The sequence below is a fragment of the Hibiscus syriacus genome, unplaced genomic scaffold (genome assembly GCF_006381635.1).
Source record: "Hibiscus syriacus cultivar Baekdansim isolate YM2019G1 unplaced genomic scaffold, ASM638163v2 tig00000738_pilon, whole genome shotgun sequence".
Lineage (NCBI taxonomy): Eukaryota > Viridiplantae > Streptophyta > Magnoliopsida > Malvales > Malvaceae > Hibiscus > Hibiscus syriacus.
The window spans coordinates 407,253-425,521 of record NW_024061816.1 but is presented as its reverse complement, the minus strand read 5'-3'; the positions used below and the strand labels follow the sequence as shown (position 1 = coordinate 425,521).

Sequence of the window (18,269 nt, the reverse complement as noted above, 5' to 3'; positions counted from 1 at the left end):
CTTTTGTTAGTTTCTAAGTGACTCTATTTTGTTAATTCGTTACTTAAGGGTGTTTTAGTCATTCTTTGTCTCTAGAGAAGTCTCTACACTTTTTGTATTTTTTAACGATTATTGTGTTTGTTGTTTGCTGTATGTAACACTAGGTAGCCTGATACCTAACTCGGGTTCATTACTAGGTAGCGACGCTCTAATCACTCTTATCGTGCTTCTCCCAAACACCCCTTGAATTGAAGGAATGTCTTATACGTTCTCAATTCACTAACATTCCTGAAGTACATGATTTTTTCTATTACTTGATCTGGCTTACTCATTGTACCGCTTGCCGGTATATCCTCTGCAACAACCCTCGTCCTTAATTATTTGATACATGCATATACTTGGACATATCATGCTTAGTATGGTTACATCGGTTGTAACTCACTCCTACGAGTATTTCTAGGTATATTTGGTTATTTATGTTCCCACGGAGTAAGTTCCACCTTTACGAATCATCTTTATCTCTTACGGGCCTTAACGAGGTCAAATCTAACCATCCAAGATGGGTAGTATCAATACTCTACTTGCAATATCAATACCCTAGGGTCAAGTATCGATACCCCTGAGTATTGGTACTAAAAATGGCTTTTTTCGCTTAAAATTTGGTCCAATATCGCTTAAAATGTCTTTTTTAAGCTCTAAAAAACCCAAAAATCACCCTAAAGGTCTTAGTTTGGTTCATAATCATGTAATAAATCTTTAGGAGGTTACTTAGGGTCAAAAGTGACATAAAAACACATGTTTTACATCTAAAACGTCATTTAATCATGAAATCAAGCATAAACTCAAAATGCTCAATACACAAATCTTAGCAATTTATCATGCTTACGAAAGCCTTAACACTCCAAAATGATTAGAAATACACTACCTTGTTGTTAGAATCCCGAAATGAAACTCCTTGCTTATCCACACATCTTTCCTCTAAGATTTGGATGAAAAATCTCACTTTTTCTTTCACTATAAAGAACCCAAGGCTTTAAAACATCAAACAAGTTTGTTGGAGGATTGAGGATGAATTGAAGTTTAAAATAAATATAAAAGGTTCTCAGATCTTACCTTTGAGTTAGGCACTTGGAGAGAAAAATAGAGAAGGAAATGGGAATGATGACATGAAGAGAAGAAGTGGAAAGAGATAATAGAACCATCATCTTCTTAAAAAGGATAAATTATACATTTGGTCCTTTCATCTTTCTACAATTCAAATCTGTTTTTTATGGTTAATTGGGCCCAATTCCAACCCAACTAAGCCCAACTTAGTCCAACAACTTAAATTATACTATCCCAAAATTTCTAGTGTTACAAAGATAATTTACACAAAATTAATTCACCCAAAACTTTTAACTAAAATCTTCAAATATAAAAAAACAACTAATCTTGATAAGATGGATCTTGAAGTGAAATCAAATGAGAGTTGCTCACGAGATGAATCTGATCAAGATCTTTTGAATATAAATTTAATCTAATTGAATTTGATTTACTGAATTTCACTAAAACTTTCCAGGTATATTAACTGAATCTGACAAACTAAATAACAAAATGATATTGGAATAATGATTTTCAAAAGTCAAATGGACCTAACACCACCATGGAATATATATAGTCCAAATTAGTTAATTTATGTAAAAACTAGTACCAATTAAACCCCGTGAATCTCTATCTGTTTGTATCTACCCTATGCCATATATTTCTTCAATTGTTAGTTAAAAATCACTTTTTTTTTGTTAAAAAAATCACTTTTTTTATGTCAAGAAAAATCACCAATTATTGTATGGCTATAATGATAATTTAGATTTTAATAGTTTATTAATTTTATTTTTATTTATTTTGTATTAAATTTAACTCTCAACTTTCTAAAGAGTGAAATTTGATCCGCAATAAAAAAATTAGAATTATTATTTTAAACAAAATACTAACCAAGACATAAAATTCTTAACATTATTGATATGCCATTTCATATATTAGTTCATGTAGATAAAATTATAAAATATAAATAAATCATGTAAATAAATTATAGAAAATTAATTATAAACATATAAAATAATAGGGTTAACTACACAAATGATCAGTTATGTTTGTGTTTTATTCACTTTTGGTCCCTGATTTAGAAAAAAATATAAGATATGATCACTTTCATTTTTATTTAATTAAGATATGGTCACTTTCATTTTTGTTTAATTAAGATGTGGTCATCACGGGTTAATTACTGTTAACAATTAACATAATATGTGATGTGATAGTTGGTATGAGCACACATTTGGTCCCTTTTATTTACAAATTCTCTCAATTTAGTCTTATTTTTAAATAAATTTTAACATAAAATATATATTTTTAAATGAAAATAAAAATAAAATATTTTTAAATTAAGTTAATAACAAAATATATTTAACAAGTTAATATTAAAATATTTTTAAGTTAATATATATATATATATATAATATTATGAATTTAAGTATTTATAATCTAAGATACAAAATATATACATCATGTTGTCTACTTTAGATCAAACAATGGTCTTGGCTTAATGATTGAATACATTGTTTCGTAAGTGTCCAAGGTTTGAATTCCCCCACCCCCAATTTGCTTTCCTTTGTTTTCTTCCAATCAAAAGGTGACAAATGTCACACTTTGATTGATGAAAATAAATATATTAAATTAAAATAAAGTTAATCCTCCAACCGAATGGTAACAAGTAGCATGACACGTGGCATCATTCAATTAGAGAATTAAATTTATTTTAATTTATTAAAAGTAGATTTAAATTGAGAGAATATGTAAATAGCATGGACCAAATGAGTGATTATATACAAATATTTAACTATTGTTAACAACAGTTAACTTGGGATGACTACATATTAATTCAATAAAAACAAAAATAATTGTATCTTATATTTTCTAAAATCAACGATCAAAAATGGAGAAGAACACAAACATAAGTGACCATCAGTGTAGTTATTCCAAAAAAAAATCGTAAAACATTTCTATATATAAATGTTTATATAATAAATGGGAATATTTTTTAATTTTAAAAATTTATTTAATCATAAATTTCTAAAATTACATAAAAGAAAGTTATTTTTTTTTAGAGATTTTATGTTTGAGCAATTACATCTGTGGGATGTGTGTACATTCAATTTAGAATTAAACCTATACTAACTTATAATCATCTCATATTAATTAAATAACACAAATACCTTAAACACTACAAATAAAAGTTATTAGCAAATCGACATTAATGTAAATATAAATATATAAAATTTTAAATAAAAATATGATACGAAATCAAGAGAATTATGAATCCAATAGAGGAGATAGAGTTAGGCTGGTGTTATAAGCATCTCATATTAATTAAATAACACAAATACCTTAACACTACAAAATAAAGTTATTAGCAAATCGACATTAATGTAAATATAAATATATAAAATTTTAAATAAAAATATGATACGAAATCAAGAGAATTATGAATCAAATAGAGGAGATAGAGTTAGGCTGGGGGAACTCACCCAACTTTAATATCAAATAAATGGAAGAAGCTGACTTTTTGTGAATTGTACAACTTTTCATTTTTTTTCAATTTCCTTTTAATTAATTTGGAATTTAAAAATTAAAACAATAGTAAACGTAAAAAAAAAAAAAGAATTCCACCACACTTTGTCTCTAACTCTATATAAAGCAAGGAGCTCACATGCTTTCCTTTGCCATCACCAATTCCTTTTTCTTTTGTCGTATGTAAACTGTTGATGATTAACATGGAGAACAAAGCTTTTGTAGATTGTTGCTACTTTTTCTGGGTTTCTCTTATCTTCTTCTTCCCTGTGCTGCTGTTCCCACAACTAGTAAGTCCATTATTTTTCTGGGTTTCTTATATTAGTAGATATTATTTATCATTAAATTTTTCATTTTTTGGTATACAGGAAACCTCAAATCAAACAAGGAACTCCTTTCTTCTGTCCAAGATTTACTTGTTAAGGTCTTCTCTCTCTCTCTTTCTTCGTATCAGGGCAGTCATCTCTCGAAAATTTTAAACTATTATATATTTTAATTTTTTTATTTTCTATTCATAACCTATTTTCATCCCTTAAAATTTACGATCTACTCCTAAAATTTTAGAATTCGTTTCTAACAGAAATTTTTCGACCAGAAAAAGTTTTTATGAGTCTACAAGATTGCATGTAAAAGTTTTGTTTTTTTTGCAGGATGTAAGAAATTGAGTGAGGGGGCGAGGAGCTGTTGGAGGAAGCTGATGGGTTGAATGGGAAAGGTTGTTACTGGAAAGCACTGATTCCAGGACAGGTGCAAACAAGGACCATGATCCCAAAACTCCAGCCAGAGTTTAACAAAACCAATAATCTTACTATTCTTCATGTTAGATTAAGACATGACAGCGAAACAACACTGTTTCAATCTGGTTTTTCCGGTTCATTTGCTGCAATTCCTCTCTCTTTCTGATCTCTGGTATTAATAAATGATAATCATATTTAAGGTTGTTTTACTTGTAATCTGCGTAATTAACGCATTTTCTGGGTGTTATTTATAAATAATTTCCTTAAAAATATGTCTTAAGTTAGTATAAACCATGGAGTGTTGTAAGTGATTAAAGAAAAATATTTCTGTTGAGGTTTTAAATTTAGATGGTTAGATATGCGTTATGAATAATTAAGAAAATTATAAATAATTATAATCAGTTTAGATTATTTAAAAATTATATTATATAAGAATTAATTATATTTTCTTTAATTAATTACTATTTATAAAATTAATAAATATAATTTATTTATGATAATAATAATAATAATAAAAGTACATTATTCGACAAAAACCTTACGGGTGCTCATATAAATATTATCAGGTAATGTCGGGAATATAACTATTGGAGCTGAAGTCTTCCATAAAGCAATGCTATCAAAAGGAGCTCTTTTGAGTTTGTTGCAATGAAATAATGCCTAATCCATCATTCTTACACTTTTTTCCTCTAAATTAATACATAAAATATTTTATATTACTTTTCACGAGTCGAATTTACGTTATATAGATTTTAACAATTTTTTTAATAAAAATATTTATATGAATTCATTAAGGATTTTATAGTAAAAGAAATTTTATTTTCCTTTTGAATTTAAACAATTGTTTGTTGGGTGTGTATATTGTTAAAACTAATAATATTAAATATATATTATCTATAATCATCTCAGTTTATTAAAAATTATTAGTCCTTCACACAATAGTTTTTTTAATTATAGTATCGATACCTCATCTTGGTATCGATACCTTCACATCAGTATCGATATGCTTCAATTAGTATCGATATTACTTCAATTAGTATCGATATTGTTCATCGTATTCATGGTATTCCTTCAATTTTAATCTTAGTATCAGTATTGCTCTTCCAGTACCGATACCCTTACCCATAATTCATCTATTCACTTCGAAAATTTACCAACTTTACTTAAATCTCCTACTTAGACTCCATTCATGCCTTTAAACTTATTTACACTTATTACCATTAACTTATATCCTTTGAAACCCCTTTAACACCTTAATTTCTCTATAGAACTCTTAAAACTAAAAATCATACCAATTTTTCAAACATGTTCTCAAGCCTTTCTAACACTTCAAATTTCTTATTTATACCTATGACAAGCCAAATATTCATCAATTTCTAATAATTCCCTTAAAATCCCATTTACAATTCACCATGAATTTATCCATCTCTTAGTTACAACCCATCTTTAACCTTTATTAAACTTCTATATTACCCAAAGAACCAAAACCAAGTCAAAAATGAAAGAATTAACTAACTTCAATTAACTTACCTTAGCCACGGAAGCATACGGTGGAAGAGAAGAATAGAAAGCCAAGCTTCCAGACTTTTCTTTTTCTTTTCCTCTATTTCCCCACATGTTATATATAACTCTTTAAAATGAATTTTAAATTCTTTTCCTGCTAAAAGACCATAATGCCCTTCCATCTTTCCATCTTTGATAATAAATCCTAGACAACAATTCCCAAATCCGTCCTTGAAATTTTCAATTTATTCAAATTAAACCACCAAATTTTTAATCCTCACATTTCAATTACTGACCGAAGTTTGGGGGTATTACACAGGATATGTAAAAAGTTTCTTCATTTCATTTATATTCACAAAACACTATAACATGTAAGGGTGAGCATTCGATTGAGTCGAGTCAAAAAATCAAGTTATTCGAGTTGACGAGTCGTATTTTACAACTCAAACTTAACTTGAAATTTTTCAAGTCGAGTCAAGTTTAAGAAATTTGAGTCGAGTTATTCGAGTTTCGTACTAATTTTATTATATTTATAGTATTATGCAATGATTTGTTCCAAATTGACTTTATCTAACCATAGTATATATATTATATTCTTTCATATATAATGTTATTTAATATATCAAATACAATCTAAAAATAAAATATATTCATAATTATATTTTAAAGAAAGTATTTTGAGGGTAAAATATTGATGAGAATAAAGAATTTGCAAAAATGTAGTCAAAAGACCTAATTGAGTAAAATGCAAAGTTAGGGACAAAAATAAAAAGATAGTATATCTTTAGTAAAAAAATAACAATTAAAGTTACAAAGGTATTCTATTGTGGTATATGAGCATGTGGTTCAAATTTGGTAAAACAAAGGACTTAAAATAAATCACAAATTGAAGGAATAAGGACATTATGAAAAATTGAAGGACTAAATTCAAAAATAAAAATTTCTATAAAAAATAGGAATTGAAAGTCATATGTATTCTACTATGTTTAGGAGCATGTGGCTCAAATTTGGTAAAAAACGGACTTAAAACAAATGACGAATTGAAGAAATAAGGAGATATGAAAGATTGAAGGATTAAATTGAAAAATAAAAAATTTGTTATCAAAAGAGGAATTGAAAGTACACATGTATTCTACTGTGGTTTAGGAGCATGTGGTTCAAATTTGGTTAAAAATGGACTTAAATGAAGGAGGAATTGCAGAAAAATGAAATCAAGGATTAGATCGTAAAATGTCAAAGTACTAAGTCAAATTTTGGTTTTTCGAGTAACTCAAAAATTTAAAATTTCAACTCGACTCAAACTCGAAAATCGAATTTATAATTCGAGTTGACTCGAATAACTCGACTCGAATAACTCAAAATTGAAAAAAAATCGATTTTTTGTCGAGTTTTGCTCACCCTAATAATATGTACTTATACATGAAATGTAAACTAAGCTAAGTTCTGATCTAGTCTGATTCTTTGAGTCGAGTTTTGCAAGAAAAAAATGGAGTTTCGATCGAGTCAAATTTTTAGAAGATAAGTTTGGGTTGATCGAGTCGAATCCGAGTTTAGGGTGAAAATATCCGCCTTGACCGAAAAATAATGTATTATTTATTTATATTCAAGAATAATTGCAATAATACCTAATAATTGCAATAATACCTCCTACTTAGATCCATTCAATTTAACCTATAGTATGAGTATTGTTCTTTCCATACTGATACCCTTACCCATAATTCATCTATTTCACTTCAAAAATTACAAACTTCAATTAAATCTCCTACTTAGACTTCATTCATGCCTTTAAACTTATTACACTTATTACATTAACTTATATCCTTTAAAACCCTTTAACACCTTAATTTCTCTATAGAACTCTTGAAACTAAAATCATACAATTTTCAAACATGTTCTCAAGCCTTTTAACACTTCAAATTTTTTACACCTATGACAAGTCAAATATTCCTTTAGAATCCAAATATTCATCAATTCTATAATTCCCTTAAAAATCCCATTTGATAATTCACCATGAATTCTCCATCTTAGTTTCAACCCATCTTTAAGCTTTATAAGCTTCTATATTACCCAAAGAACCAAAACCAAGTCAAAAATGAAAGAATTAACTAACTTCAATTAACTTACCTTAGCCTCGGAAGCATACGGGGAAGAGAGGAAGAGAAAGCCAAGCTTCCAGACTTTCTTTTTCTTTTCCTCTATTTCCCCACATGTTATATATAACCCTTTAAAATAAATTTTAAATCCTTTCTGCTAAAAGACCATAATGCCCTTCCATCTTTCCATCTTGATAATAAATCTTAAAACAATTTCCCAAATCCGTCCTTGAAAATTTCAATTATTCAAATTAAACCACCAAATTTTAATCCTTACATTCAATTATTGACCCGAAGTTTGGGGGTATTAGTCGGATATTTAAAAAAATTCTTCATTTCTCATTTATATTCACAAAACACTATAACAGGTAAGGGTGAGCATTCGATCGAGTCGAGTCAAAAAAATCGAGTATTCGAGTTGACGAGTCGTTTTACAACTCAAACTAACTTGAAATTTTTTCAAGTCGAGTCAAGTTTAAGAAATTTGAGTCGAGTTATTCGAGTTTTTGTACTAATTTTATTATAATATTTATAGTATTATGGCAATGATTTGTCCAATTTGACTTTATCTAACCATAGTAATATATTATACTCTTTCATATTATAATGTATTGAATATATCAATAAAATCTAAATTATAAAATATATAAATTATATTTAAAGAAAGTATTTGAAGGTAAAATATTGATGAGAATAAAGAATTTGCAAAAAATGTAGCCAAAAGACCTAATTGAGTAAAATGCAAAGTTAAGGGACTAAATAAAAAAGATAGTATATCTTTAGTAAAAAAATAACAATTAAAGTTACATAGGTATTATATTGTGGTATACGAGCATGTGGTTCAAATTTGGTAAAAAAGGACTTAAAATAAATCAAAAATTGAAGGAATAAGGACATTATGAAAAATTGAAGGACTAAATTTAAAAATAAAAAATTCTTATAAAAAATAGGAATTGAAAGTCACATGTATTCTACTATGGTTTAGGAGCATGTGGCTCAAATTTGGTAAAAAAAGGGACTTAAAACAAAAGACGAATTGAAGAAATAAGGAGATATGAAAGATTGAAGGACTAAATTGAAAAATAAAAAATTTGTTATCAAAAAGAGGAATTGAAAGTACACATGTATTCTAATGTGGTTTAGGAGCATGTGGTTCAAATTTGGTTAAAAAATGGACTTAAAATGAAGGAGGAATTGCAGAAATAATGAAATCAAGGATTAGATCGTAAAACTGTCAAAGTACTAGGTCAAATTTTTGGTTTTTCGAGTAACTCAAAAATTTAAAATTTCAACTAGACTCAAACTCGAAAATCAAATTTATAATTCGAGTTGACTCGAATAACTCAAAATTGAAAAAAAATTGATTTTTCGAGTCGGTCGAGTTTTGCTCACCCCTAATAACAGGTACTTATACATGAAATGTAAACTAAGCTAAGTTTTGATCTAGTCTGGTTCTTTTGAGTCGAGTTTTGCAAGAAAAAATAGAGTTTCGATCGAGTAAGATTTTTTAGAAGATAAGTTTGGGTTCACTCGAGTCGAATCCGAGTTTAGGGTGAAAGTATCCGCCTTACCCAAAAATAATGTAATTATATCTTTTATATTTGAGAATAATTGCAATAATACATTTTTCTATATTACTGTTTCAATTGGATCCCTATTTTTTCGAATAAAATTAATGATCTTTTTATAAATATATTTGTTTCAAATTGGGTCAAATTTGAGTTTTATCTCGACAGATAGAACGGGTTTCAAATAAAATAAAATCACCCTAAATTTAAGTATATATTTTTCCGGATCAAGTTGGTTGAAAACCCTACCCATCTCCATCCTAAAATCAACGTATTCGAGTATATGATAAGAGATTCATTAATGGGACAAATTTCAAACCATGATACGTTAGGGAAAATAGAGTCTAAGTAGCATAAACGTATAACCAAATATGGTCATCTTTTTCTCATAAAATGGACAACATAAATGATGTATAAACCTTGTAATATAAAGCTGACATCATTTCACCTTTCTAAAAGTGTAACTGCTCAACTAGACATCAAAATTCAGTTTGCAAATTAAAATGTTACAAAAGCCAGAATTCAGCACTTATCACATCTATGACAAATATTAATATAATTTCCATGCATAAAGGATCGAAATCAATTGTAAACTTCAAAACTGCCTTACTTGAGCGCCAGAAAAACAAGAAGAAAGGTGAAAATAAAACATCAAGAAATCAGTCATTCAATAAATAAATACTCAACAAAACATGACTACCATTGATCAAAAACATTTGGTAACCAAACTAGAAAACCCAAAAATCTATCTCCAAAAAGGAGGTTAGGAAAACAACCATGTTAAAATAAAACTGAAACCACCAAACTCTTTCTAAACTACATTTTGTTACTTCCATTCATGATGAGTAGAAACCCGACTTCGCCTTCTTACCGTTCATGGTCTAGTTCATTCCTTCCGCTGAAGAATGAGGCAGCTCAGCCGGATTTGATTCTAGGCCTTGTTGCAAAGCGTTCTGTAATCCTCCAGATATTTTGCCTCGACAACAGGTAATTTTGATTTGATATCTCCATGATCCTGTGTTTTCTCAATCATACTAGGAACAATCACTTCCTCAACATCAACCCCTACATGAAGTTGCTTAAAAGCCAAATCAATATCTTCTGCTGATCTTGCTTCAAGAACAGGCAGCGCCACATTTGTCTCGGTCTTCGTATAGCCTGAAGAAAGCGGCAGCTCAGCTGAACTAGATTCTGGAGCTTGTTGAAATGCTTTATGTATATCCTCCAGAGATCTTGCCTCGACTGTAGGTAATTCAGATTCGACATCTCCATGATCCTTTGGTTTCTCAATAATACTTTGAATAATCACTTCTTCAACATCGATCCCTTCAGGAAGTTGCTTAAAAGCCAAATCAATATCTTCTGCTGATTTTGCTTCAAGAGCAGGCAGCACCACATTGGTCTCGGTCTTTGTATCTTTTGATGATTTGTTCTTTAAGCCTGAAGAATGTGGCATCTCAGGTTGACTAGATTCCGGATTTTGATGAAAAACTTTATGTATATCCTCCGGTGATCTTGCCTCGACAACAGGTAATTTTGATTTGATATCTCCATGATCCTGTGGTTTCTCAATCATATTTGGAACAATTACTTCCTCAACATCGACCCCTTCGTGAAGTTGCTTAAAGGCAAATCAATATCTTCTGCTGATTTGCTTCAAGAGCAGGCAGCAGCCCGTTGGTTTCAGTTTGTATCTTTTGATGATTTGTTCTTTAAGCCTGAAGAATGTGGCAGCTCAGGTTTACTAGAATCTGCACGTTGATGAAAAACTTTATGTATATCTTCCAGAGATCTTGCCTCGACAACAGGTAACTTTGATTTGATATCTCCATGATCCTGCGGTTTCTCAATCATACTTGGAACAATCACTTCCTCAACATCGACCCCTTCGTTAAGTTGCTTAAAGGCCAAATCAATATCTTCTGCTGATTTTGCTTCAAGAACAGGCAGCACCACATTTGTCTCGGTCTTTGTGTCTTTTGATGATTTGTTCTTTAAGCCTGAACAATGTGGCAGCTCAGGTTGACAAGATTCCGCAGGTTCATGAAAAACTTTATATATATCCTCCAGTGATCTTGCCCCGACAACAGGTAGTGTTTCTTTACTATCTATATGATCTTGCAGTTCTCAATCATACTCGGAACAATTATTTCCTCAACATCGACCCCTTCGTGAAGTTGCTTAAAAGCCAAATCAATATCTTCTGCTGATCTTGCTTCAAGAACAGGCAGCCACATTAGTCTCGACCTTTGTATAGCCTGAAGAAGGCGGTTGCTCAGCTGGAATAGATTCTGGAGCTTGTTGAAATGCTTTATGTATATCCTCCAGAGATCTTGCCTCGACTACAGGTAATTTTGATCTGATATCTCCATGATCCTGTGGTTTCTCAATCATACTTGGAACAATCACTTCCTCAACATCAACCCCTTCATGAAGTTGCTTAAAAGCCATACAATATCATCTGCCGATTTGCTTCAAGAACAGGCAGCACATTAGTCTTCGTCTGAATATCTTCTGAGGATTTGTTCTTTAAGCCTGAAGAATGTGGCAGCTCAACTGGACTAGATTCCGGAACTTGATGAAATTTTTATGTATATCCTGCAGAGATCTTGCCTCGACAACAGTAGTTTGGTTTGTTATCTGCATAATCTAGCAGTTTCTCAATCATACTAGGAACAATTACTTCCTCAACATCCACTCCTTGAAGTTGCTTAAAAACCAAATCAATATCTTCTACTGATCTTGCTTCAAGAACAGGCAGCACCACATTATTCTCGGTCTTTGTATGGCCTGAAGAAGGTGGCAGCTCAGCAGGACTAGATTCCGGAGCTTGTTGAAATGCATTATGTATGTCCCCAGAGATCTTGCCTCGACAACAGGTAATTTTGATTTGTTAGCTGAGTGATTTGCAGTTTCTCAATCATACTCGGAACATCACTTCCTCAACATCGACCCCTTCATGAAGTTGCTTAAAAGCCATATCAATGTCTTCTGCTGATTTTGCTTCAAGAACAGGCAGCACCACATTCGTCTGAGTCTTTGTGTTTTTTGATGATTTGTTCTTTAAGCCTGAAGAATGTGGCAGCTCAGGTTGACTAGATTCCGCAGGTTCATGAAAAACTTTATATATATCCTCCAGTGATCTTGCCTCGACAACAGGTAGTGTTTCTTTACTATCTATATGATCTTGCAGTTTCTCAATCATACTTGGAACAATTATTTCCTCAACATCGACCCCTTCGTGAAGTTGCTTAAAAGCCAAATCAATATCTTCTGCTGATCTTGCTTCAAGAACAGGCAGCACCACATTAGTCTCGACCTTCGTATAGCCTGAAGAAGGCAGTTGCTCAGCTGGAATAGATTCTGGAGCTTGTTGAAATGCTTTATGTATATCCTCCAGAGATCTTGCCTCGACTACAGGTAATTTTGATCTGATATCTCCATGATCCTGTGGTTTCTCAATCATACTTGGAACAATCACTTCCTCACATCAACCCCTTCATGAAGTTGCTTAAAAGCCATATCAATATCATCTGCCGATTTGCTTCAAGAACAGGCAGCACCACATTAGTCTTCGTCTGAATATCTTTTGAGGATTTGTTCTTTAAGCCTGAAGAATGTGGTAGCTCAACTGGACTAGATTCCGGAACTTGATGAAAATTTTTATGTATATCCTGCAGAGATCTTGCCTCGACAACAGGTAGTTTTGGTTTGTTATCTGCATAATCTTGCAGTTTCTCAATCATAATAGGAACAATTACTTCCTCAACATCCACTCCTTCTTGAAGTTGCCTAAAAGCCAAATCAATATCTTCTGCTGATCTTGCTTCAAGAACAGGCAGCGCCACATTATTCTCGGTCTTTGTATAGCCTGAAGAAGGTGGCAGCTCAGCTGGACTAGATTCCGGAGCTTGTTGAAATGCTTTATGTATGTCCTCCAGAGATCTTGCCTCGACAGCAGGTAATTTTGATTTGTTAGCTGAGTGATCTTGCAGTTTCTCAATCATACTCGGAACAATCACTTCCTCAACATCGACCCCTTCATGAAGTTGCTTAAAAGCCATATCAATGTCTTCTGCTGATTTTGCTTCAAAAACAGGCAACACTGCATTAGTCCGAGTCTTCATATCTTCTGGTAACAATGCACGTTCAGAATAGGCAACATGAGATGCATCAAGTGAACTAATTTCCTGAATCATATTGGTTTCTGTTAGTTTTGTTATCAGCAATTTAAGTCACACAAAGAAACCCAAATATCATAAAATTTGAGATAAATTGTAAAGCAGGGAACCATAATGCATAATGAAATGGATGCATGTGAAAGCAACAGAATCAAACAATTCAACTCGTAAGAAAAAGAGGACATATTCGTAAACGCCACAGTATTTAAGCATACATGCAATTCGGAAATCTTATGCTGGGTAAATCAATCAGTTTGAGCAATGAAATCCTGATTAGCTGTAAATAGATAAGTATCATATCATCCATGTTCAATTAACTATTTCTACATCATTATTTGAGACAAAAATAATGTTGGAATTCCGAGAATTAAGGGACAGAATCTTTCTCCTTATTTCTAGGAATTTACCTACTGTAAATAGCCTCTAATTTTAGCTCCATAATTTTAGGGATAATTTCCTATTTTGTAGTAACCCTTCTCTATATGTTGTAATCTGTTGATAAAGAAATGGAAAGAAATAACATTTCTTCCTAAGTTTGTTCATGGTATCAGAGTAATAGGACCCTTTCAATCATACTCTTCCTCTTTAGAAATCTCTTATTTTGTCTTTCTCCCATGACAGAAACCATGGAAACTCTTTCCGAATCCAATACCTCATCTTCTTCTGCTGCTGCTGAAATTGTTTTGGACGTTCGTCTAACCAAATCTCAATTTGAAACTCTCCATAAGACACTTGGTACATCAACTGCTCATGGATCATTGGCTATTCAAGGTACTACACTTAATATTACTTCTGAATCTAATAATCAAACCTCCTGGATTCTAGATTGGGTGCTTTCGATCACATGACAGATAACTCATCCCTGCTTTACACCTACACCCCTTGTCACAATCAATCCCATATTCGAATAGCAGATGGCTCCTACTCACCCGTTGCTGGATTGGAGCAGTGCAACTTACCAGAATTTTCTCACTTGAGAAAGTCCTACATGTTCCAAATTTATCTTGCAATTTACTATCAATCAGTAAACTCACTAAGACAAGGCTGCACTCGTTGAATTTTCTGCTCTTGGTTGTGTTATACAGGAACAAAAATCAAGGAGGATGATTGGCACTGCTAAGTTTGATGATGGACTACACGTATGGAATAATGACAATAAAAACAGTTTACAAGGAGGATTGGCTCTATCAGCTTCAAATGAGGACACCATCATGTTGTGGCAACGTAGGTTAGGACATCTAAACTTCTTGTATTTAAAACGCCCGCTTCCACTGTTATTTCGAAATAAAAATTCAAATTCCTTGAAGTGTGAAATTTGCCAATTATCAAAGCATAACCGTGTACCATATCCTTTAAAACCTTATATCCAATCAACATTTCTCCTTGATACAGTGACCTATGGGGGACTAGCGAGTGAAAAAACATTATGGGAGCTAGATGGTTTATAACCTTTATTGATGACCATACTAGAGTTTGTTAGACTTATCTCCTAAAAAAATCCGAAACACCAAAAATATTCCAAATTTTTCATTCAAAGATTCGAACCCAATTCAACTCTACCATACACACGCTCCGCACCGATAATGGGAGAGAATACTTTAACTTTATCTTAAGTCCATATCTTTCTGACCAAGGCATTATACGTCAAAGTTCTTGCCATCCAATGCCTGTAAATACCCTTCAAAAGGCCTTCCCACTATTTCGTGGTCCTACTATACCAGCTAAAATATTTGGTTGCAAAGCCTTTGTCCATAGCCATCAACCCAACCAGTCCAAACTTGATTCTCGAGCTCATACATGTGTTTTCATCAGTTATTCTCCTACACAAAAAGGGTACAAATATTATTTACCAACCTTGCGTCACATGTTTGTCTCTCGGATGTCACTTTCTTTGAAACTGAACCTTATTTTTCAACAACTCATCTTCAGGGGGAGACTCTCAATGAAGATGAGACCCTTAATACACTTCTTATTATTCCACCTGATCCTACTCCAGCCATTGTTGTCACACAAAATCCTAATAACCATCATGTCCTTATAATTCTCGATTTGAAAGCTCCTCCCACACAGCAGCAGGAAAAAACTCTATCCTTCCCAATAATGACCTTTCCATAGAAACACAACGGCCTCTTGCCTCTGAGAAACTACAACAACATGCTCCTGAACTCCTTGTATATTCTCGGCGTCGTTATTCTCCTGAAACTTACACTGCAGTGCCAATCTCATCCACACCTGATGACTTTTCTATACCAGAGGTATCTCCTGCTTCTCCATCCTTGGATCTTCCGATTGCTGTTTGTGAAGGCACAAGAGCCTGCACTCAACATCATATCTCTCGATTTGTATCCTATGGAAATTTATCTAAGTCCTACAAGAATTTTGTGACCAATATTGACCATGTAGAGACTCCAAGGAGTATGGAAGAAGCCCTTAAATCAACCGAATGGAGACTTGCTGTAATGGAAGAAATGAGTTCTCTAAAAAACAATGGAACTTGGGAAATTTTGGATCTTCCTGAAGGAGAGAAAACAGTAGGCTGCGAATGGATTTTCACCAAAAAAATTAAACCTGATGGCAACGTTGATCGACACAAGACTCGACTTGTGGCAAAAGGTTTCACCCAAACCTATGGCCTCGACCACGATGAGACGTTTGCTCCCGTTGCGAAACTCAATACTATACTGGTTCTCATTTCTCTTGCTGTCAACCTTGATTGGCCCTTGACTCAATTAGATGTAAAAAAATGTATTCCTCAATGGTGAATTAAACAAGTATAAATGGATTTTCCACTAGGATTTGAAGAAGAAAAGGGTCGAGTGTGTAGGTTAAAGAAGTCCTTATACGGGCTAAAACAGTCCCCAAGGGCATGGTTTAGCCATTTTGCTAAGGCTATGACCAACAGGAAATATATTCAAGGGCAGGCAGACCACACTATGTTTTACAAACACTCAGGAGAGGGTAAATGCTCTATTATTATCGTTTATGTTGACGATAATTATCCTAACAGGGGATGACTTGAGTGAAGTCAAAAGGCTAAAAGAGTTCCTTAGCACCGAATTTGAACTTAAAGACTTGGGAAATCTCAAATACTTCCTTGGAATGGAAGTAGCAAGGTCTCGAACTGGTATTTCTATTTCTCAATAGAAATATGTTCTCGATTTACTAACGGAAACTGGAATGTTGGGTTGCAAACCTGTCGAGACCCCAATGGAGTTCAATTGAAAGCTAGGCATTGATGAGGATGGAGAAGAAGTAGACAAGAGAAGATATCAACGACTCGTAGGAAAACTCATCTACCTATCTCACACTCGTCACGATATTGCTTTTGGTGTGAGTGTCGTCAGCCAATATATGTACACTCCAAGGGAGAAACACTTAGAATTTGCGTACAGAGTGTTGAAGTATTTGAAGGGAACTCCGGGTAAAGGTTTACACTTCAAGAAAATAGCTAGTCGTTATGTGGAAAACTACACTGATGCAGATTGGGCAGGTTCGGTAAATGACAGACGTTCTACAAGTGGCTATTGTAGTTATGTTTGGGGTGATCTTGTGACATCGAGAAGAAAAAAACAATCCGTTGTAGCCCGTAGCAGTGCTGAACCAGAGTATCGAGCCTTGTCTCATGGTATATGTGAGGGAATTTGGAAAAAAAGACTAATGGGGGAACTAAAGATACCACATATCATACCTATGAAGATGTATTGTGACAATCAAGCAATAGCCAGTATAGCACACAATCCGGTTCATCACGATCGTACCAAACATGTGTAGATAGATCGCATTTTATCAAAGAAAAGGTCGACTCAGGATAAATGTGTATAAGCTGCTTACCCACTAAACAACAAGTTGCGGACTTGTTAACTAAAAGACTAAACAAAAGCATGTTTGAAGATCTTACTGGCAAGCTGGGTTTGATAAGCATCTACACTCCATCTTGAGGGGAGTATTGGAATTCCAAGAATTAAGGGACAAAACCTTTCTATTTATTTCTAGGAATTTACCTACGATAAATAGCCTCTAATTTTAGCTCCAGATTTTTAGGGATAATTTCCTATTTTGTACCAACCCTTTCCTATAAGTTGTAATCTATTGATAGAGGAATGGAAAGAATTAACATTTCTTCCTAAGTTTGTTCAAGTAATGCTTTTGTAAATCAACTCTTTCTTGTGCTGATACATCAGCGAACTAAAGTTATTGTATAAGACCATCAATTCTATAGCAGATTAAGAAAGAAACAATTTTTTTTTGGTGGGATGGGGGGGATACATCATTTCCTAAGAAACTCCGAGCTCACAAAAACAGAAAAAGAAGGGAACTTGATCTTACAAGGCCAAAAAAAAGCATCCAGTAATCGATAAACGAAACAAATTATCGAAGGCAAAATTTGCAATACAGTTTATATGATTAATTTTCAAAGAAACATACTTCATATTGCATAACTTACCTTGAGCTTATCGTGTTCATCCATCTCTGTATCATGCCACAACAGCTGTTTGTCCGATTCCGGTGAAGATGGTGCCACAACAGTTGTCTTGCCATGTGCTTTGGCTTCCTCATTTGTAGACCCTATCAACCTCAAAGGCAAACCCATTTCAGATATCTCAG

At 32.8% G+C, this 18,269-nt stretch overlaps 1 long non-coding RNA gene across 1 annotated transcript; it reads left to right on the top strand.

Moving 5' to 3' along the window:
* Positions 1 to 3,744: 3,744 nt before the first annotated feature.
* Positions 3,745 to 4,320, top strand: LOC120212898. Its single transcript, XR_005524746.1, has 3 exons — positions 3,745 to 3,872; positions 3,951 to 4,006; positions 4,233 to 4,320. It is a non-coding gene; the product is annotated as an uncharacterized LOC120212898 (long non-coding RNA).
* Positions 4,321 to 18,269: the final 13,949 nt, after the last annotated feature.